Raw genomic sequence first — 6566 nt, forward strand, 5'->3', positions numbered from 1 at the left:
CCATGCCAACAACTTTGAACTTAAACCACAGCTCATCACCCTTGTTCAGAACAACTGTTCGTTTGGAGGAGGTGTTCAAGAAGACCCCAATCAACATTTGACCACCTTCCTGAGAATATGTGACACAGTGAAGTCTAATGGTGTTCATCCTGATACCTATAGACAACTCTTGTTTCCATTCTCACTTAGGGACAAAGCAGCCAAGTGGCTGGAATCTTTCCCAAGGGAAAGCTTGACAACTTGGGAAAACATGGTGAACAAATTTTTAGCAAGATTTTACCCTCCTCAACGAATCAATAGGCTGAGAGCTGAGGTCCAAACTTTCAGGCAACAAGATGGTGAGACTCTATATGAAGCATGGGAGAGGTTCAAGGACTTAACAAGGAGGTGTCCACCTGACATGTTCAACGAATGGGTGCAGCTGCACATTTTCTATGAAGGACTCTCTTATGAGTCAAAGAAGGCCGTAGACCATTCATTCGGAGGATCTTTGAACAAGAAGAAGACTATTGAGGAAGCCATAGATGTTATTGAAACAGTAGCAGAGAACGATTACTTCTATGCTTCCGAAAGAGGGAACACAAGAGGAGTAATGGAGCTAAACAATGTAGATGCTCTGTTGGCCCAAAACAAGCTCATTACCCAGCAGCTGGCTGACCTCACCAAGAAGATGGAGATGAACCAAGTAGCAGCAATCTCCACTTCATCAACAACCCAAGAAGGAGTGAATGAAGAAGCAGAGGGGAGTCAGGAGCAAGCCAACTACATTGGGAATTCACCAAGGAAAAACTATGATCCATACTCCAAGACCTACAACCCTGGATGGAGAAACCACCCAAACTTTGGGTGGGGAAGTGAGCAAGATCAAAACCAAGACCAGAGACGTTACAACTCCAACAACAATGCAGCTCACCAGCAATTCACACAGAGGACATCTCAACACCCCCACAACAACACTTCTCCGCATGCTTATCAAAACCAAAGTGGCACATCTGCTCCAAATCACTCATCAATTGATGACAAGCTCTCTAAGATTGAGGCCTTACTTGAAGGAATATGCCAAGAGATTCAAGAAAATAAGGTGTTCAAAGAGGAGGTGCGAGCCAATATTAAGAACCAGGGAGAGACCATCAGGAAGCTGGAATTCTAGGTGGGATATTTAGCTGAGAAGATTCCCAAACCTACTGATAGCTTCCCAAGTGACACAGAGAAAAACCCCAAAGGAGAAGGAAAGAAAGTAAGATGGGAAGATTGCAAAATGGTTACTGCGAGTGATCAAGAGACTGAAGACAAGCAAGGCAAACTTTGCAAACAACCTGAAGATAACTCAACAAAGGAGGAGGATAGAGATCGCCAAGAACCAGAAATCTCACAACAAGAGCTGCTGAAGTTCTATGCACCCTTTCCTCAACTGCTCAATGGTGCTGTGGGAAAGAGAATATACTCAAGGTTCCTAGACATGTTTGCATCTCTGGATGTAAACATACCATTCATCAAGGCAATTCGACAAATGCCTGCATTCATCAAGTATATGAAGGAACTTCTTCCTAGGAAAAGCTCACTCAAAGGAGGCCAGACTATAGTGATGAACAAGGAATGTAGTGCCCTTATTCAACCTGAGTTGCCTACAAAAAGAAGAGACCCAGGGAGTTTTCACATCCCTTGTGCCATAGGTGAAACTATGTTCGATAGAGCACTATGTGATTTGGGGGCTAGCATCAACTTACTGCCCTTATCCCTGGCGAAGAGGCTGCAGATCAATGAGATAATACCCACAGATGTAATCATCAGACTGGCTGACAAAACTCAAAAGCAAGCAATAGGAGTGGTGGAAAATGTGTTGCTAAAGGTTGGGAAATACTTTCTCCTAACAGACTTTGTCATCTTGGACATGGAAGAGAGTCACACTCATCCAATCATATTGGGAAGACCATTCCTAGCTACGGTCAGAGCACTTATCGATGTAGAGAAAGGGGAGCTAATATTGAGAATCCATGATGAACGACTCAGCTTCAATATTTTCAAACTCTCACAAGAAACAGATCAAGAGGACAAGGAACTAAGCACAAATGATAATGAGACACTGAAGGAGGAAACAAGCACTAAAGCACAGCCATTTCATTCTGAGATCTCCTTAATAGATAAACAAGGAAAACAGCAATTGCCACAGCTCAAGGAAAAGTTGGAGGAACCTAAACCTCTAGAGGCAGGTGAAGACAGCATCACAACTCCTTGGAAAAAAGAGGTCACCAAGGGGAAGGCAACCTCAAAAGAAACAAAGAAGAAGGTACCAAGGAGATGGAGGAACAAGAAAATCCCTACGGAAGACTTCTCTCCAGGGGATAGAGTTGTCTCAACTTACTTCCCAGATATTCCCCCTAATCTCCCCACTGTACCATCTCAGTTACCCAAGGTCTTCACTATCAACAGAGCTCTTTCCCTGGAACATGTGGAGATCGTTGATCCAACCAATGGATATAAGTCCACAGCAAGAGGGGAGGACTTTAAGCACTACCAACCACCCTGATAAGGGAAAAACGTCAAGCTAGTGACGCTAAAGAAGCGCTTCATGGGAGGCAACCCATGTTTTATATGTTTTTAAAATAATGAATAAATCAATGTTTATGAATTTCAACCCAAACTTGACAAACACTTGGTGCAATCTTTATCATGCAGTATATAGTGAAGAACAAGTTTGGTGTTCAAAGCAAGCCAAGATGCATGCTAGTCTTAGGAGCTTTGAACAAAACTTTTCATCACGTTGCTTCAAACTAAGTTTGGTGTCACCCCATGGTGCCACCAAAATGCATAAGGATACACAAGTAGTTAGTTAGTTGAAATTCATAAATAAACAAACTCTTTTTCTTCTATTTATTATTCTAGCCGTAGAGTTTGATTTTTATGATATTAATTTCCTTATTTAAATCTTTATAGGAAAGGAAAAGAAGCATAAAAAGGGGATTGATTGGACAATTAAATGGGGGAGATTTCACCACTTAATGAAGAGCACTACACAAATGTCTCAAGAGGGAATGCATGGGGAAACGCTGCCATGCAACATTGGAGAAAGAAGACCCTTGAAGACAGAACCAATCACTCTCATTAAGTGATGATCCTTGTCCTTCCTTCATACACAACCCCAACCGTCCATCAAGAAACAATCCTTGCAATCCACACCTTCCATCCACTCATGATCTCCCTATATAAGTGAACCTTAGTGCATGATCATTCCTCACACTCAAATTCCCAGTCTCCACACTTCATACTTTCGGCTTGCTCAAACCCCTTCATCACACTCTGTCCTAGCCAACCTATTCCTCATCTCTCCGTATCCTCCAACCTCCATCTCAAAACAGAAACTCAATTCATGGCATCATCAAGCTCAAAGAGGCAAAAGAGGAAGGAACCCATGGAGAGTGTTCCTTTCAATGAGAAGAAATTCAAAACTGCCTTTCATGAACGTGAATTCGAATGGATAACGGCGAGAAAGATATTGCCAGAGTTAATCTTCCAAATCAATGCAGATGAGTCACCACAAATTCTGGAGAAAATCGAACAGAGGGGGTGGCAATTGCTCACAAGTCCAGAGGGGAAGATCAATGAAAACCTCATCAAAGAATTTTATGCGAATGTAGTAAGAGAGGATAAAACTATGGCCCCAACCTTCAAAAGTTACGTAAGAGGAAAAGAGGTGGACTTCAGCCCAAATGCCATAACAAGAGTTCTTCACCTGAAATCACCTCGTTTTGATGAGGAAAGTTATCAGGCAAGGATAAGTAGAAGCCCTGATAATAATGAGCTCTCAGAGATAGTGGCAGACATCTGTGTTATAGCAGCTGACTGGGAGAGGTACACAGATGGGAGTCCCAAGTTCATCAAGAGAGGAGACCTGAGCCCTGAAGCCAAGGGGTGGTTTGAACTTGTGAGGAGGTCCATTCTACCAGCTGCAAATAATTCAGAGGTAAACATCAATCGAGCTACTATGGTGCATTGCTTAATACAAGGTGGGGAAATCAATGTGAATGAGCTCATCGCCGAGGGGATTCAAGATTCGGCTGAGAAGGTTGATTCAGGTGCCAGGCTTTGGTACCCCAGCACCATTCTCCGCTTATGTAATAAGGCCAAGGTAGTATTTGAGGACAGCAATCCAGACTGGGTGAACCCAGGGAGGCCAGTTACACTCGAGCGATTGGTTTATACTACACCTGCTCAACAACAAAGAAGACCACAAATAGGAAAAGCAAAAGCAAAAGAAAGAGTTCACCAAAAGGAACCTCATCAGGAAGAATATCAACAAGGAGAGTATTCTGATCCAGCCAACTTGAACATGAGTCACCTTCTAAGAGCCATTGAGGATTTGGGGATGAGACCTATGGAAGGACAAGAGCAAATACTGAACCTTCAAACCAACTGGCTGAGCCAACAGGAAGCATGGCAAAAACAACAAATGGAGCAGCAGCAGGAACACTACTCCAGGCTCACTCAAGCCATCAACCAAGTGAATGAGAGGCAAGAGCTTCAAGAGAAGCACTTGCAAGAACTCAACCAGTGGCAGATAGCCCAAATGAAAACTTTCAATGAGTTCAGTGTACTCAATGAAGGAAGGCAACTACATAGGGAGGAGTTCTATGTGAACACTCAAGCCAAGTTGAACAACATGACTAGTAATATGCATCAGCTACACTATGCCATCCCTACATATGATGAGGTCAAAAAAGATTTTGTAGAACAAGAAGAGAGGAAGGTGAAACAGCAAAAAGAGACACTCAAGAAGAAGATGGAAGATGGTGGTTTCTGGAAGAAGCTGCTTGGAAAAGGCAAAGGAAGTGGGAGCACAAGCACTCAAGAGAGACACAATGAGGACAAGCAAGGATGGGAGCATGGGCATCCACATGAATGAAAGGTGGTGGAGTTCTTTTTAGTCCATCGTTTTCTATGCTTTAAAATAAGGAAGATCTTGTATGAAATAGAACCTGCTTCCATGTTATGTTTAAACTTTTTAAATTCTGTCTTTTAAGTTTTCTTTCTGAATAGGTCCATGATTTCTGGTTTAAATGTCACTGCATCTTTCCCTTATTTACTTGTAAGCTTGTCCATTTTAAATCAAATGAAGAAGAGAATGTTTATGTTTTTTTAAAAAGACCAGAGTAGAGTTCATAATGTGGAAGTGCATTCATGAATCTTTGGGGTAGTCATAAGTTAGCTAAGTTGGTTCAACCACAAGGCTAGGAGGACAACTATCTATCCTGAATACTTAACTTTGGATATACCCATGAGACTAAGTGTTCCGAGGGTTACCTGAAACTGTAGGTCGATCTCGGATGAGATCTTCTGTGCTGGTCGGAGCTGTTGTGTCCGACTTGTTGGACTGACTGCCCTGCTAAATCCTTGGTCACCGGAGGGTGGGGGTACCTGCAAGAGACTCCGATGCTTAAGTTAGCACGGGTATTAAACAGGTTTATTATGTGGAATCAGTGTATGAGTTATACTTGGGTGCTCCAGTGTATTTATAGTAGCGTGGGTTGACCTTTCTGATAAGATAAGTTAGTTATCCTATCTTATCTTATCTTATCTTGAGTGAAGTCAGCTTATCTTCAAGGGAACCGCCTTTATCCTTGTAGGCTAGGATTGCCTTTGGATTCTGGGTCGTGTTCCTCTATTTGGGCCCTTTTATTGGGCTTTGCTGTCGATTTGGCTGAGTTCTTTGTAAAGAAGTCGGTTCGCTTGACCTGAACAGGTCGGTCGCTTCGCTACTGAACATCCCGGTTCGGACAGCTCGACCCTGGGTATGAACAGTGCCCCTGTTTGAGCTCGGTCTTCTTTTTGAGGTCGAGTTCTCGACTTCGATCCTTCTTTAGTGAAGCCGAACTCAAGCATTTTGTCGATTCCCTTGCAGCAGCTTTTTTGAATGTAGAACGTTTTCCTCTAAAAGCGCGCCCTTTTGTATTAGCACTTTGTCTTGGGGAACGTGTGAGGGTTTAATGCCCTAATTAATTAGCTTTAATTGCTCCGTTTTTTCTTTTGGCTCTTTATTTTGATTTTTGAAAGCTCAGAGACAGTTTCTCTTCTTTTGCTCTTTTGTAACTGCTTCATCATTTTCTCCGTTATTCTCGTTCTCTTTTTTTTGCCTTCGCTTCTTCTTTTCTTTCGTGGCGGCGTTGCCCGGCGATTATCGAGACGACTTACATCTTTTCCTTTTGAAGCTTTCTCTTCTCCAGGTGAGTTCCATTCGCATTTTCTTTTCTCTTTCGCTGCTTTTGGCTTTTTTGTGATTAAGTTGTGATTTTGCTTTGAGGGATGTTTGGACCTTTCTGCTTCTACTGTGCCTTGGTTGTAGTCGTAATGCGTGTTATGAGTCTTTTTCGCCTTTCCTATTGCTTTGATGTGTTCTAGGGCTTCTGCATGTTATTTCTTGTTTGTGCTTTTGATGATAACGCATTTGATTCTGGAAAAAGGGGCTGGTGTCTTTGATGATTTCTTGTTTGGTATGCTCGGTGTTGGTACTTGCCTTTTACTTGATTTTGAAAAAAGTTTGCACCTTTCCTCTTGACCGTTTTTACTAAACT

General features: G+C 42.5%; 1 non-coding gene across 1 annotated transcript; it reads right to left on the reverse strand.

Moving 5' to 3' along the window:
• Window positions 1-298: 298 nt before the first annotated feature.
• Window positions 299-402, reverse strand: LOC148548512 (small nucleolar RNA R71). The gene has a single exon (XR_015898759.1). It is a non-coding gene; the product is annotated as a small nucleolar RNA R71 (small nucleolar RNA).
• Window positions 403-6566: the final 6164 nt, after the last annotated feature.

The sequence above is a fragment of the Arachis ipaensis genome, chromosome B8, assembly GCF_059453495.1.
Source record: "Arachis ipaensis isolate K30076 ecotype BB chromosome B8, ASM5945349v1, whole genome shotgun sequence".
Lineage (NCBI taxonomy): Eukaryota > Viridiplantae > Streptophyta > Magnoliopsida > Fabales > Fabaceae > Arachis > Arachis ipaensis.